The sequence below is a fragment of the Perissodus microlepis genome, chromosome 3 (assembly GCF_051167445.1).
Source record: "Perissodus microlepis isolate ML-2025 ecotype Zambia chromosome 3, ASM5116744v1, whole genome shotgun sequence".
Classification (NCBI taxonomy): Eukaryota; Metazoa; Chordata; class Actinopteri; order Cichliformes; family Cichlidae; genus Perissodus; species Perissodus microlepis.
In genome coordinates this window covers 15,322,917-15,340,250 of record NC_140463.1, presented here as the reverse complement: position 1 = coordinate 15,340,250, position 17,334 = coordinate 15,322,917, and the positions used below count along the sequence as shown (strand labels likewise).

General features: G+C 40.0%; 1 protein-coding gene across 3 annotated transcripts in view; it reads right to left on the bottom strand.

Annotated features, from left to right (window-relative positions):
• LOC146390132 (butyrophilin subfamily 3 member A2-like) overlaps window positions 1-17,334 on the bottom strand; it is a 25,611-nt gene extending 8,277 nt beyond the window's left edge. For 2 of the 3 annotated variants that reach the window (XM_084923186.1, XM_084923187.1), the window contains exon 1: window positions 17,290-17,334. The gene's annotated coding sequence lies outside the window, so the exon portion shown is untranslated. Of the gene's footprint in view, window positions 1-5,566; window positions 8,508-17,289 lie in introns of those variants that run through there. The other variant, XM_084923188.1, reaches the window with a different exon arrangement.

Here is a 17,334-nt window from a genome sequence, read left to right as displayed (position 1 = left end):
TGTCTCTGAGTATTGCACACCTTGTGCTTTTGGGCACTCCAGTGATGTTGCAGCTCTGAAATATGGCCAAACTGGTGGCAAGTGGCATCTTGGCAGCTGCACGCTTGACTTTTCTCAGTTCATGGGCAGTTATTTTGCGCCTTGGTTTTTCCACACGCTTCTTGCGACCCTGTTGACTATTTTGAATGAAACGCCTGATTGTTCGATGATCACGCTTCAGAAGCTTTGCAATTTTGAGACTGCTGCATCCCTCTGCAAGATATCTCACTATTTTTGACTTTTTCTGAGCCTGTCAAGTCCTTCTTTTGACCCATTTTGCCAAAGGAAAGGACGTTGCCTAATAATTATGCACACCTGATATAGGGTGTTGATGTCATTAGACCACACCCCTTCTCATTACAGAGATGCACATCACCTAATATGCTTAATTGGTAGTAGGTGTCAGATTATAATATTATTTTATGCCATGTTAGACCCTTAATTAAAGATGGTGAATTATTATGTAGTTTTAGTTTGCATTATTCTCCTGAATTAGAAGAAGGTGATAACTATTGCATTTGTTAAGCTGATTTGCATTACATTAGACTGCTGGTTGATTGTGAATGAATGATATTGTTTTATGATGCATTATACTGCTGAGTTATAAGAAATAGTGTTTGCAGAAAGTCATCGCCTTATTTGTCTGATTAGAAGAGAACAGAACATACTGGAGTTTTCTGCCCCATCTCAGCAGGAGCAGATAAACAGGGAGCCAAGGTTGTAGCTTAGGCGCTGTGTGAGAGAAAGAATGTGAATGTTTAGGCTTTTATGATTAGGTGGGGGCCACTAGAGGCTATAAGAGTTTGATCAATGCTCCACCATTTTGAGATCTGATGCTGTCTGCGTACGGTGTCCATCTCCCACGCGTGTGATCATTAAAATCATCGTTTGACTCAACCCGGCCGGACCAGTGTTGTTATTGTGGTTTTTCCTCTTGTATCCATCCCCAATATTTGAATCCGTAACAGTTTGGGGGCTCGTCCTGTGGTATTGGGGTGGAATTTTGGAGGTTTGGACGGTCCGAGGTTGTCGAACGGACAGGCACAAGCCAGTGGTCTGACGTGAGTGGGCATAAGCCGGCTTATACAAAGGTAAGGCACTACCTGTTGAATTATTTCCAAAGTGTGCCAAATTGGACATGATAAAATTAAAGTCTACTCACTGAAATTACTGGTAAATGTCTGTTTTGATTTTGATGAAAAAATCTCATGAGTTGAAGCAGTTAGAGGCTGCTAAGAAATTAAATGCAGTTAGAGGCTGCTAAGAATTAAATGCAGTTAGAGGCTGCTAAGAAATTAATGCAGTTAGAGTCTGCTAAGAAATTGAGTTAGAGGCTCAAGTAGTTTGGTAGGGAATTGGTCATTTTGTGAGTTAGAGGCTCCATTGGTTATGGTTGGGCCTGAGTTGGTCATGTTGTGAGTTAGAGGCTCCATTGATCACTAGGTTGCACCTGCCTCAGTCATACTCTTGTTTTGGGGTGCTGACTGTTGTTTCAAAGTGTTATAAATTATTATAGGACGGCAGTTAGAGGCTGCTAAGAAGCGCAGTGCTCAGAGGTAATGCTTGCCAAGGTCGGGACGCCTAGGCCTTGTCCTCTTTGAGGGATAGTCAGTTGGTCACTGTGGAGCTTGGGGCACTGCAGAATAACTAGTGGTTGCACCACTCACCGTTTGGAACGGTGTCTGCGCTTTTTTGGACACTGTTAAATTGAGTCAGGGACTTTAGGGATTAGGCCAGATACAGTTAGAGGCTGATACTGGTTAATTGATTACAAAAAAGTTGGACTTTCTTCGGTTGGACCCGTTAACTTAAATTTGTCAAAATTGTGTAGGCGCTAAATCTGCCAGGCCTGACAGTGGTTGTAAATATAAGACGTCTTTGTAATATAAAATAATAGAGCTGTGTGAGAGACTGTGAGTGAGGCTGTTTGTGATGAGAGCGCGCTGCAGCGCTGCGAGCTATTTTTAGATGGTGTGTGAACATGCAAATGAGGTGGCTGCTGTGAAGCGCACAGAGGACTTCTGCTTCCTGTTTAGCGTGTTTTTTGAGTTTATAATTATGATTTGCAAATACTGTTAAAGACCTGTAAATAAGACGCTGATTTTGCTGATTATAATATTACAAATAAGGTTTTGAATGACTAGGGTGAATGTTTGATGTTTGGCTGGGTTTTGAAATAGAACAGACAAATCGTGCATGATTTAGACCGACACTTCAGTCGGCAGAGTAAGATTGTGTGAGAAATACAGCTGTGATTTGTTTCAGTTTTATGGTGTGAAGCAGGATTTATAAGATTTTTAAAGTGACTCTTGGTTCAGCCCAATAATATAAGCGGTTACATTTGATTTACTGTCGGTTTTATCATAATATAGGGTGTGATCAAGCACGAATTTCAGCTGTGTGTGTGACAGGAACTCTGCATGCCCATAAAAGGCAACGGCCAGACTGTGAGAAGTATGCACCGAGAGGGAGAGAGTAAAATCTAGTCAGATGAAGTGAGTGGATGTTTTCAGAAAAGAAATAGTAAGTGAAGGTCTTCAGAAAAGAAATAGTAAGTGGATGTTTTCAGAAAAGAAATACTAAGTGAATGTTTTAGTGTGTTAATACAGGTGGATTTCTCTCAACCTGGAAACCTGAGTACAGCGGCAAAAGCATAAACAGAATTGGGACGACAGACAGGCCAAGCTTTGGCTCAAAAGTTTACAGCTTGACCTCACTTTGTCCCCACCCGGAAAATAAGCTTAAAGGACATCTTCTCCTCCAGTTATCAGTTACCATCACTGGAAATTTGCAGGCAAGTTTTTGACTGAATTGTTGTTGGCACCATGTGTCCCTGAATCTCACAAGCAAGCTCTAACTCCTGGCTGTAGACATGGAATGCTGTTATTTAAGGTGGGAAATCAAAATTTGGGAAACAAAATAAAAACACACACACAACCAGAGAAATGCATGAGAAAGGCGCGGGTTAGAGAAATGCCTTGTTTGAGAAAAAAGTTAAAATAACCCACCTACGAACGCACACACACGCAATGAAGAAACAGCTTACATTCATGAACACGTGAAGATTTTCCAGCAAGGTTAAAGCAGTGAAACTTAACATACACCTGTTGTTGAATGATAAAGTTTATCCACTACTAACAAATAAACTCTCTGGGTTGCAGGACAACAACTTAACTTCAAAAAAAAAGAGACACTGGTCTGACCAACCAGTGACGACACGACAAATTTAGTGGGTAAAAGATTCAAATTGTGACATGTTTCCCGCTGATTGATTAATACAAGTGATTACTGAATGAAAGAAAATTCCTTTTTGGGCTTTTAAACATGATTTTAAGAATTTTAACATGTACCTGTGTTGTCCTGTCAGCTTGGTGGGTTATGAGTTGATTATATAGTGAGAAAAAAAACAAAAAAGGGGGAGAGAAGGCTGACACAGGGCCTGGCCCCGTTGTTTCTCCCCTCTCTGAATAACACAGCCAAAACAACATCATTTTCCTGTTCGTCTGTTTTTGTTTTGTTTTTGTTTTGTTTTTGTTTTTTCTCTTTATGCTTGATTACAGGCTGCTTTGCCGAGGCTGACCTGGACTCCTGCTCTCCCCTCTACCATCTTTGCTCACTCCTCTACCATCTTTGATGTGACCCTGACCAAATGCTACAGCAGCTGGACCCACAACAACAACCTGCAAATGTCAACAGTGCTGCAGGAAAACGATCTCATGCAGCGGAGACGGAGAGCATTAAATCCAAGGCCCGTTTCACTACACGGGGGAGATTTCCAGACAGCTTCAGCTGACAGAGCTGTGACGAGACGCCCATTAAGCCCGGATGAAAAGTGAGGCCGAGCAAAAGAATGCTGACCTTAACAACTCTGCATTAAAACTGTGCAGGACAGTGACGGACCAACACGGATGATCGGGCAGCAAAAAGGGCGTGCCAGAGACAGGAGGAGTAACTGAGGTCAGGAGGCACCTCAGAATGGACAAAAGCACCAGAAGAAAATAAGCTGAAGGCACAGGTGTCGGGGCTCGGCCAGGAGCTGACCTCTGAGAAGAGCCGAACAGCAGAGCTGCAGAAGGCCGTGGAGCAAAGCAAGGAAAACATCAATAAACTTTAATCTGACGTGTACGGAAAAGACTCTGAGGTTTCTGCCCTCAGTAAGAGCTCAAGGCATCAGAGCAAAAACTGAGCATGGCTCAGGAGGAGCTGGCTGCTAATCGAACCCATCAGTCAGGCTTAGAGTCCCAGACACAGGACTTGAAATCAGGCTGGAGCTTGCTGGAGCAGGAGGTCGCCAAACCTGACAAGAAGCTCCTACAGCAGGAGCAAGCCCTGAAGGAGTTACAGAAGCAAAAGGGTCAAGTTAAGGAGGAGCTGGACAAGGAGAAGAGGCAAGACATTGGAGAAAAGGACTGCCTCAATTGGGGCCAGAACCAGTATGGACAGAACTTTGAGCAGCAGCACCAATGGATGCAAACAGACTGAAATGGAGGAGGGCAGGACCCCAGGGCACGCTTCAGGCTGTGGTTTACCCAGAACACGAGAACAGGAAGGTGATGAACACAAACACACACAAACACATACAAACACACACATCTACATGCACTGACTCAGAATGGAGAGAAACACACATATGAACACATATGCACTCGTTGATTCACTGAGAACTGACACACGCGCTGAGTCAATTGAGTGAGAAATGACACACACACGCACACAAATCGAGATGCTGATTCAGTTCACTGAGAAGTGATCCACACACACACACACACGCTGCTCCAATGAAGAATGCTTTACTAACAAATGCTTATGCTGACACGCAAAATGCTGCACACAAACATCCAAATACAGAATCTGTTACAACAACAAGAAGCCATTGATTGTTTATTGGTTAAATGCATTTCATGTCACCCAGAGGGCGTTTGTGTAGATTTAGGGGACAGGGTCTAAAGCAGTTTGGTTATGAAAACAATGTCTGTGCGTGATGTCTGTCTATGGCTCAAGGCCTCGACTGAATTGTTTACTGTGCTTCACACAGCCTGATAAGGAGCAGTGGTACAGAGTGAAAATGATGAATTAACGGTGTGAGTTTTATTTCGGAGCGCCACATTTTTGATTGAGATTTAATTGAAGGAGGAACACACTGAAAAAAAATAAATAAATAATAATAATAATAAAAAAAAATAGAGAAAAAAGGGGCCAGCCCTTGGATTTACGTAAGCATCTCGTGTGTATTTAACACAATTGCCTCAGGCTTTAAAGCTCTGTACGAAATTCAACAACTCAATTTGTTCTCATTGAGATGACACAATACAATCTAATAAGAGTGGTTAGTTGCTCAACTCACGGAATCCACAACACCGCATACGATTTCAAACTACAGGAAAATCACTGGAGTTATAAGAGGCAGACAGCGACACACACACCCCATGCATGCTATTGCTATTTATTGTGAATTAACCTGTCAAGGGCAAGAACAAAATAATTCTGCATCAAATACCGGAAATCATAGCTTTCCTGTATTTCCTACATTGTTGGCATGCTGGTTAGTGTTGTTGCTCCACAGTAAGAAGGTCTTGGGTGCAGGTCCACAGTCTGGCTAGTTTGCAGTGGTTTCTCTCTGGGTGTTCTGGTTTCCTGCCACAGTGAAAAGTCATGCAGCTATTAGAGCTAGGTTAATTGATGATTCTAAATTATCCATGAATGTGAGTGTGAATGGCTGTTTGTTTCTATCTGATAGACTGGTCAGCTGTCCGGGGTGTACCCTGCCTGGCAACCTATCACTTCAGGGTTATTTCCCAGCCCTGGTGCAACCAGGAGAAAGAGAGGAGGATGGTAGTTGTTATAGACCCATTCAATTTTTATGGTAACCAGGATCTAGACTTTGTTGAGCCGTATGCAATATGAAGACAACATGTAGTATTTAAGTGACCAAGTAGAATTTGAATAAAAGTTATTGAATAGTGTTGAAATAAACTGACAGAATTGAAGGATCAAAATATTCCAGGAGCTCAACTTACTCCATCTGAACATGTTTCAATCGTGTTTTATGAACACAAAATGCACAGGTTTACTGAATATGAAAAGGTTGTGTTGATTTAACTCAGTTGTTTAAGTTTCTGTCGGAGCAAAACATTTGTGTGCAACCAGTGTCCATTATTGAATCAAGTAAATCCAACATGCTTTTGTCAGGGCAAAAAGGAGTTACGGTCCCTGTATCCCTACACAATAATTGTCCCAGGAGGGAGAAAAACCTTCTGGCGAAGTTTTGGTTGATTTTTGGGTTTTGCTTAACACTAGGTTGATTTCATCAGTGAGGTTTGGATTGTTTTCTTTCTCTAAGAGAGAGAAAGATGGTTTTATGCTTGGACGTGTTTGCAATGGGCCCCAGTATTTGTTATTATATGAGTATTTTATTGGTTACGTTTGTTTTTGCTTTTGTTACAGTGCACTGAAATAAGAACATCTGAGAGGTGTGATCCACCGGTGGTGATATTTTGGTATTTTGTGAGTTCCTGATTTAACAAATCAGCTCTTTAATCCAGGCCTGAGAGGTTGAACTTTAAAGCGCTATAAAATATTCTTACTGACGACAGTCGCAAAGTGTTTTTCTCCATGATTATAATGGGCTTGGGAGAAATTCACTTATATGGGACATTGATCACATGAGAAGTCCTGAGCCTAAAAGGATTGCAGCGAGTCAATCCAGTCAAAAAACAAGGAACTGTTTTCCTTTAAAAAGATGACGTCATCTTGCTGGTGAGGGAGGCTCGAATAGGTTGCGCGTGAGACTCCATTATCAGCAACTTCTGGTATGAATGTGTGTGGATGTATGCATGTGGCTGGACTGTGATGGACTGACGACTAAAAGTTTTAACTGATTTGATACTGAGACAAAAATGGTGCCGACTTTAAGATTAGTAAATGTCCACAAACAATTCACCCAGCCTGTAAAAAAGGTGGATGTTTTGTCTTGCTTTGATTTGTTTTTACAAGAACAGAAGGATGACAGAGACTAAAGGGGGAGGCTGTATCTTCACATGAGCGTGAACTGCAGACTTAACCCTTTGGTTGCTAATTTTGAGTTACTGATGTTTGCATTAAGAAAATTGTGTTTTAGTAGCTGTGTTTCGATTAATGTATCACATTATATTGTTGGGAAGGTTAAATGCTAAATTGAAGAAAAGGTTGGATTTCACTCATGACTGAACATGTTATTATTAACCATAGCAGCCCACTGTAAAGAGTCAATTAACTTTTATAGAGGAAAAAAAGAAAAGAAAAAAAGCCAAAAAAACCACTCTATTGAGGTCTGTGAATAACAGGGGAATGATAGGCTTGTCACGTTCAAAATGGAGATATGTAAGGATAAACACTGGTCCCCATCTTTTAGGTCCTTTCATTGAAATAGTCAATAATTCAGAAAAGTAGAGATATAACCGACAGGGGCATGTGCTGAGAGGTGGTGCTGCACAAGAACAAGAGAAAAATAAACAAGGAAAAATTATTGTGTTTAGCTTTGATAAATTCAAATTAAAATGTACCATTACACTCAGAGGATCAAGATGAAATCAAATATATGCTAATTTTGTATGAAGTACATGACTGGTGACTGTTCTGTCCTGAGCTTTTGTTTTTACAGCACCCACTTGACCACACCAACAGTTTCTCGCCACCAAAAGGGGGTACTTGCAAAGAATAGGGAGGAATATCATCAAAACTGGGAAAGCTAAGCCCCAAAAAGGGGGTGATAACACCATAACTTTCACTTATGGTCAAATTCTCAAAATTTGATCCCAGGCTTGAAAAATTCTTCAAAACATTTAGAGACAGAGTGGGGTTTTAGATAAATATAATGTGCCAAACCACATGCGGATGGAGAGTTGGAATCGATAACATGGTGAAATAACACACAGGAAAATATTGACCATGTTGATTATGTTTATTCAAGTGTGCAGAGATTGGCTAATCTGACAAGGAAATGTTATAAAATGAATTGTCGGAACAGTCAGCGTTAAAGTCACCTTTGACAGTCCAGAGCAAGGTTATTATCGTTAATAATTCAGTCTAAACTGCTGCAAGTGAATTGGAAACAAAATTTGAATTAATTTAGGACACTTCATACTTATAACACAAGTGATGGTAAGCCATAACTTGATTAGGTAAAGCTATTAAGATAATTATGAGCTGCCTTGACACAAAGAAAGTGAAGTCCTTCACCCTGAAAGGATGGAATGATGCTCTGCCTCTGTAGTCAAGTTCAGACATAGGCCTTAAGCAATCATGAGCCACTAATAAGCGTGACATAATTCACAAATTTAAATAAACCACATTGGGTGAGCGACCCTGACAAAAGAAACTCTATGAGCACACAATAAAGTGGATTTGTTAGAGCCCGTTTAACATTTGCCTTTCAGAAAAATAAATAAATAAATAAATAAATTGATTTGCATTTACAGACACACACTAAAAAAAAAAAAAAAAATCCCATTTGACACTGATAAATCCCTGTTCAAATAGAGTACATGTAAACGAAATAACGAAAACTATAAGTGAAAGAAAAAAAAACATTTTCGTTAACGGAAGTAAAAATAAAAACAAAAAAGGAAAATTAACTAAAACTGTAATGAGTGTTCACAAAACTAACTAAAATTAACTGAATTTATAGCAAAAATGTGTTTAGTTTTCATTGAGGTGTGCGTGTCCTACAATAGTCATGGGTGAAAATGAAGTTTAGTTTCCAGATTTTTTCTTGCCGTCTCATTATGCCAGCAGGTGGCAGTACGTTAGTCGAGTCGTCTGTGTTGCTGCTCCGTCCACGTGCAGAATCATGTCAGGAAAAGTCGGGAGAAAGCGCCAGAGTCCAATTTGGGATTACTTTGAATATGACTGTGTTTTGGATAAAGCAAGTGTCATGTAGTGGAAAGAGACAAATTATGAGGGACACTTCTAAGGGGAAAAATCCCACTTTACAAACTTTAAAGTGCACTTGAAAAGCCCACACAAGAAGGCTGACCTGGCTTACCTTGAGAAGGTAAGGGGGAGCACACTCCCCCTCCTCAGAGAGCTCCCCCACTCAACCCTCATCCCCAGAAAACAGAAGCTAACCCCATGCAAGGCAGCGTGATGCATCCCAAGACAACAGGACTGGGACATCTACATAACTGTGTGAGTCAATTGCCTACAAAAAGATTATCAATTCACTTGAACCAAAATTGCGAACACCCGGTGCTGCAAGAGTTAATAGTCTCAATACCCAAGGATAAGCAGAAGAGCATGACTGATATGATGAAACTGGGATTTTGTTACACTTAATTATTGCAAACACAACTAAAACTATAACTGAAACTGATCAAAACTAAACTGAAACTAAGGATTTTCAAAGAAAAAAAAAACTAGACTGAACTAGCAAACAATTGGTAAAAACTAATTACAACTGATATAAAATTGAAAATCTGAACTCGAAGCTAAATAAAAATAAAAAAACTAACGAAAATTGCAAATCTATTAGAACCCTGATCCAGACTAAGATGGCATTGGACATCTTCAGGGTGGAAAAAGGTTGGTGTGACCAAGGTGTGGTTTGGCTTGTTGTATGTATATTTCGAGATGATGTGGCTCTGGATGGACCAGTTACCAGGGCATGGAAGGAGGACAGACTTATTAAATGAGGAGAAGGAATTTTCTGGGATTGAAGATCCTCTGGGTGAGTGGTTGACTAAAAACATGCATAAAATAAAAGCTATTGTTCGTTGTTGCTTGGTTATAGATTGATAATTGGCCACATTTACAGCTGTATTGACTTGTTGTTGACGTAGTCTACTTCATGTTTAAGCACTCTAATTAACAGATTGAAAATAGAGACATTAAAGGAAGAATATGCAGCGCCACCCTGTCAGATGCCAGTGACGATGGGGCTCAGTGATGAATCAGGTGGGCTGGATTCATGGCTGAATCAAAACAAAGTTTCCCCTGCTGTGGTCAGTGAGGGGAAAAAAGGGGGAAATAAAATTAAAAGAGGCATGGATAAACGTTTATTTGTGAAGTTTGTAAACGGGATAAAAGGGGGTGTTTTACTGTTATTTTAGCATCAGCATTATTATTGCATCAGAATCATATAACAAGCATTGCATTAATGATTTATTGAAGCTTTTGACATTATATTAACATTTGTGTTCCGGTGGTTGTTATAACCTCAGGTTAATCTTCTATTTACAGGTGTCAGGATAATCGTATGATCTTTCATTGCAGGTGTAACCATGATCATTTTTATACATATTGCAGTTTGTTGCTCATTATAGAGTTGTGCTCAAGTTAATAAGGGTTAAAAGCTACAGTCAGCGCGATGTCTGGCTGATCTATGGACTGGAGTGACTTTAAGCATAGAAGGCTGCACGCGCTTACACGACACAAATATCACGCTTTTCTTGGCTCCGGGCGGAGCCTACTGGAGCTACGACACTGGATAGGAGAAAGTCTGATACTTTCTGAGAGATGAGGTCACTAACCTTTTCTTTTAATTTTCTAGCTCCGTTGATTTGACACATTGGAATGTGTCAAAAAAGGGGGGAAGTTGGGTTTTAACATCAAACAAGGGTTATATGAACATTTTTATGACTACATTTGTTTTAATAACTTAGGTATGGTACAGCTTGGGCTAATAGTGACCCAAGAGGTCTCCAGACCTTTTTTAGAGAACCAGTGAGAAGCATAAATCATTTTTAATCCATGTTTAAGCATTAATCATTGAAATAACTGAATAGCGTTTAGAAGATAAAATGCCTGTGTTCACGAGAAGCTGAGTACCACACTGGAGAGGAAACCGTGGGACAGTAGGCGGAAGGAAACACATGAGTGGCTTTAATAATTTCTTACACACCTTGCAAATGTGCTTATAAGGAGTTGGCACTTGGTCTTTTGAAGGTCATAAGCTTCGTCCGGCGTGATGGTCCGGACTGATATATTGCAGGTATTGACTTTGAGTGCAGAGGGCTAAATGCAAACACGCTTACACACACATAGGATATGATTAGAATAAGTCCCTGGGACATTCTGAATATTCTAAACCAATTCTGAATCACCAGAAGGTCAGTAGATAACAACAGTAGATTATTAGAGCTAGGCAGAGAGGTGTTTTGGTTTTCTGTCTCTTACAGAGAAAGGAACAGACACCAGACGAGGTCACAGATATACGAGGATCCTTCGCAGCAGAGGCAGACACAGTGACTGCCGAGACACCAACTGGGTCCAAGTGTCATGGCATTTTGGGCTCTGATAAGTCACCTCAAAAGGATGGATCCCATAAACACAGCAATAACCATGAATGGGTTGGCGGAGATCCAGGAACACCAGACCAACGAGGTTCAAGAGGCTCTTGGGCAAAAGGGGGACCATTCCGGTTCCTTTTTCTGGGGAATACACGGGATACACAGGACCTGAGGATACACAGATTGTTGTTTGACATCGGGGCAGAATAATCCCCTGATCTGTGCAACGACTGAAGGGTTGTCTAACCCCGGAGGTTAAAGAAAGAAGAGCAGTGGATCACCCAACTGGAAGACACTGGTGACTGCAGCAATAAAATAAAGGCTAAAAGCTCCTCGGACAGAGGTTCTAGTCTGAGTACGTCTGAAGGGTATAAGGTAGCACCAAAATAAAGCTGTGGGAGAACTGGGGAGTGTCATCTGTACCTGCTACTGTTGGAATAATAGTTCTTCTTGCACCTGGACTGCGCAAACACAGAGGTCATCTCACATATGGTTCGCCCAACAGGGGGACAAAGGGCCTCAGGCGTAAGAAGAAATGAACCCGGCCGCATTGGACTACAGGGTGTAGGTGAGCTCTTTATTCTGAAGAGCACAAAAGGGGGAGTGTCAGATTATAATATTATTTTATGCCATGTTAGACCCTTAATTAAAGATGGTGAATTATTATGTAGTTTTAGTTTGCATTATTCTCCTGAATTAGAAGAAGGTGATAACTATTGCATTTGTTAAGCTGATTTGCATTACATTAGACTGCTGGTTGATTGTGAATGAATGATATTGTTTTATGATGCATTATACTGCTGAGTTATAAGAAATAGTGTTTGCAGAAAGTCATCGCCTTATTTGTCTGATTAGAAGAGAACAGAACATACTGGAGTTTTCTGCCCCATCTCAGCAGGAGCAGATAAACAGGGAGCCAAGGTTGTAGCTTAGGCACTGTGTGAGAGAAAGAATGTGAATGTTTAGGCTTTTATGATTAGGTGGGGGCCACTAGAGGCTATAAGAGTTTGATCAATGCTCCACCATTTTGAGATCTGATGCTGTCTGCGTACGGTGTCCATCTCCCACGCGTGTGATCATTAAAATCATCGTTTGACTCAACCCGGCCGGACCAGTGTTGTTATTGTGGTTTTTCCTCTTGTATCCATCCCCAATATTTGAATCCGTAACATAGGCTTTCGAGCCTATACAGCTTGGAGTAAGACAACATGCATGAAGAGGATGATGTGGACAAAATACTCATTTGCCTAATAATTCTGCACTCCCTGTATAACTGTGTACAAGGAGTGATATGAAACTGAGGGTGTAGTTTTATCAGTTAGTTAGTTAGTAGAGTGTTAGGTGAAAACAGAGAGAAGAAGACAGAAAAGAAACAGAAACATCTATTTATGTTTAGATGTCTTTATGTAATGTGTAGATATGCATACAGTTTTCTTGGTGTATGTATGCAAGAGCAGCACTTCAATTGGATGAGCCATTCCATGAAATAAAATTAATTGTAAAAAAATGTTCTTAGCTATAGTTGCATTTGCCACCATGGCCATTCCTCGTCTGAGAGAAAGAGCTTCAGCTCACTCACGGCAATTTTAAAAATAAGTGTTTTCTTAAAGAGAAACACTAGGACAAAATTTTTTTGATTGGCTGTTTTGGTCTCCAATCAGCTCGCTAGCTACTGTAGCTAACCCCAGACAAATATCCCAGAATGCATTTTGTCCAAAACTCAAACGAGGCAATGGCAGAGGAACGCGGCTAAAAAGTTTGAAATATTACTTTTTCTGGATCACAAAATAAACTTCTTGTCATGTTTTGGGTGAGTCTGAGTGATTTTCCACAGCATCGGCTCTCCTCCCCTGGGTGGAGCTCTCCTTGCTCCTCCCTGCTCCTCACCTGTTGGCAATTACTCCAGCAGTATTTATGACAAGCGCTCACAATGAACCTTTGCCAGATTGTCTGCTTGCCATAGTCAGTTCTCTGCCTCACATTTTGTCTTGAGTTCCTCAGCGTGTTTCGCTTAACCCTTAACCAGTGTTCCTGGTCCGCTATAGTTTCCATCGCCCGTCACTTAGGTCCAGTTTTTGGTTCTGTGCTTGAGTCCCTTCCTTTTTCACGGGCCATTGAGCCCTGGCACTTTTAAGATACTTTCAGGTGAGAATTTTGCTATGTAAACTTCAAATATCTGCTTGATTTATCAAGACATCACATATTTGCAAAAGTACTCTGATGTTTTTCGAGATGGCTTTTACCCACCAGCTGACTGGGTGGTCAAGGCACAGAATCCCAGCGCATCATTTTCATCATTTTTCATTTCCCTCTCAGTCTTTCCCTACTCGGGTTAAACATGATATATAAGTCACTTAGATAACTTCTAAATGTTCATGTTTGGTTTATTTCAGTGTTTGATTTGTTCCTGAGTAAATTGGTTTGGCTGAAATTACAGTTCAGCTTTATAACTGGACTGTACTGAAGTCTTACTTGGAGAGCTGGCAGTCTATTTTGAATTTCACCCGTCATATCCCCTGATGTAAAATGTTCTGTTCTTATTTAAACAGCTGACTCTGAATTAAATCTAACATAAAAATATTTAAATTCAGGAGGAAACATTTCACCGGGAGCAATAACAGCATGTTAATACATGGAGATCCTGAAGGCTGCTACAAAAATGATCAGATTATATGTTAAATATTTGTTCAATTCTCTTCCAAAATCCAGCCATCTATTGTCAGTTTTGTGTGTCTACTAAAATAAAAACAAAAGCGTTCTAACGTCTCACCTGTTTGTTGTTATTCAGGCATACATGTGTACTATTTTTATTGAGAGAGAGATTAAGCTTGTGTTTCTGTCATGTAGTGAGTCATTGTGCTTAACTGTATGAAGTTTATTAGACATTATGAAACATGATATGTAAAAGCGAATTTTGCCAAAGTGCTTTTTAAAGTTATCTTAAAAAAAAATCTACATCATGTGTAATTTCAATTGCAAATATTAATCACAGTTAAATTAAGAGGGAATGGCAGTAAAAACTGGCGTTCATAAGTCTGGACTTTCGAAGTCTGAACGCGAGTGCCGACTCGTTTACTTGAAATTTGAGAAACCGCCCCATTTTTGATTAGTATGTTTAATTATTTTATTTTAAAGTATATAATTTTTAAGACTATTGTTGGTTTTAAGCTAGTTTAAACCAACCCACTCCACTGGATTTAGCTACATTTTGGACAGTGTTCCCAGAATGCAGTAGCTAGCAAGCTGATTGGAGACAAAAACAGCTAATCAGACGTTTTGGCATCCAAGTCTGTTATTGGTTGGTTTTGTAGTACAAATATAACGGTGTACAGAAAGAGTTGAACATGCAGGGAGCAGAGATGTTGAGAGTGCGAGCGACACACTGCGAGCAGGTCCCCATAGATCTAACCAAGAGCAAATGCAAAAACAGAGCTAGAGGGGCTGTTACTGTATGTGTATATGGATAATAGCAAACACTGAAATACACTGTTTGCATGCAGCAATAAATTTTGTTCACTCAAATTGAGCTTTTCTTTGCTCAAAATAAATTTCTCCTCAAAATACAATACTTGTACTTTTACTTGTACTTCAATACTCGTATTTGCAATTTTTTTTTACGTGCCATAAATGTTGTGCTTCATTCAGGCATCCCACAGCATGATGCCAGGGCCCACAAGATATTCAATTTTAAGAATCTATCATGTGGCCTCTTCGGACCTTTTCTTCTCTCCTGACATGATGCTGTTGATTATGTAAATGGCAAATCTCAAGTTAGGCATTTGATGTCAGGATGGAGTGATTTGAAGAGATTTGAGTACACAGGACTCATCCTAGCAGATGTGTATCAGTCCAAAGGGGAATCTATGCTTATCCCATCCTGTGGGATGAGCACAATGGGTAACCAATCTTCAGGGCCACCATGTCAGATAGTAAGCACCAACCTCTGATTTGATGACCAACTCAATTGTCCTTATCAACACAAGGAGGCTCCAGGTTGCCAAACTTACTTGTTATAATTTTTTCATAACCTACTCCCTTGCCCAGTATCATCCATACTCTGTATCAGCAGAGCATGGATAATACTGGTAGGGAATATCAAGGCAAACAAGCCGGAGCTTCCCTCCAACGCTGAAGCTGACAAAGGCGAGAGCTGTCTTCTCATCTGTTTGCATTCACAGCCACCACCATGGCAGTTACATGTCTTCCTTCTGAGCACCAAAAACCGGGAGCTAACTGTATATCAGGGTTATAAGTAGAAACCACAAATGATCATGCATTTATTTAAAAAATAAATTATATTAAATATTGTGAGTGGTGAGGAAGGACTTTTATGTTTTTCTTGTTTTTTCTCTTGTCCTCTTCTTCAATTGCATCGATGAGTCTGCCTTCAATAATTTAGTTCTGTTCACTGTTGTGGATCCTTCTTGGAATCAGCAAAGAACATACTGACAGAGATTATTCTTACAGGTGCTAGGGAAATCCTGACATTACAGGATGCATGGTTTTATACTACAACGGCAGAGAGATTTAAAAAATGTGGTTTCAGTAGAAGTGAATGGGGCATTTTTGTATCGAGAGGCACTACACAAAAAATAATAATGAAATACAATCCATTTTGTGTCTGTTCTTTGACATGTCCAATAACCTAATCACCCCCAATGTCCCATCCTCATCCAATTTATTACATGGAAAAAAAAAATTGTGAGTTTTTTTCAATAAATAGTTGATAATTCAAACATTTAAAGTGGCATTTAAAGGCTTAAAATCCAGAAGATAATTTAATACTTGTGAATACTTTAATACAAGTGATATATGAAAAAAAGCAGAAGAAATATTGTTGGTTGAGGTTTTTCTGGCAGATTTTGAGAGTGTAGATTTTTGTACACAAAGGTATCGAAATGGTGCAAAATTCATAAGCAGAGTATGGATGAGTAAAAGACTAAAAGACTCTAGATTTTAAAAAAGAAGATTTCTGGCAAAAATCCATGTTGCAAGCTATAACACAGCCAAACACTCCTGTGTTTCACTGACTAGAGTAACATTGCTGACATTGTACTAATGCCTGACTGTCACACTCCCACAACTGATTGCGGGTGATATGTCATCATCAGGGTAACCGGTTTTGTTTTTGATTTTTTTTCAGCATGAACTGTGAGTCTTTGGGCTAGTGCTCTCACCCATCGAGCCCCTACTATATTTTCCTTTGAAAGTAGAAAAGTGAGCTCTCTAGCTATGATTGACAGAGTGCAGAACAAACCTGATGAGTCTAAAGCTTAAAATCAACAAAACACCTCCAAACTTTCAGGATTTTTTCTGAGGAGTAAACTGACGCTTGTTCTCAAGAGTTTGTATCAAGCAGTCATTTTCAGAGGAGAAACCGAAACAATTCATGTGAGTTGACTCCGCCCACTCTGTACACAGCAGAGCAATCAGCACCAGCCTGAAAGAAAATCTGAGAAACCTGCTGCTGCAGTCAGCTCTGTGTTTTATCTCTATTTGGCAAATACATTAAAGAAAAGCACAAAGACTCAGCCAAGGCTGGAGCTGACCCATCAAACACTCACCAGACACACAGATAAGCTTAGACTATGATCTTTTATTTTGAAATTAACCTGCTCCATAGCAGTGTAACTTAGGTACATAACTAAAACTGAAAGCTCAGAGTTTCTTTTAAGTCACCTTGATGAGACAAAGTCCTGGTTTGAGTGCAGGTCTCTGCACGACTCCAAGAACAGTTCTTTATAAACATAAACACAGCCTTTCTCACACTTTGCTGCTACATTTGGAGCTTTTAACAACTGACAGACATTTGTCATCTTGTATGTGCTCACGGTTTGACAGCAAAACAACAAAAAAAATCACTTTTTTTTTCTTTAACCACATATTTCAGTGTTTTTTATAAGGTTCTTGTTTGTTTGTTCTCTGCATCAAAAAACAAAACAACAAAACAACAAAGAACCAAACAAATAAATAAAAAAAGACTTACCACAGATAAAGACACAGTGATCCAAACTGTTGCTGTTAAAGTGAA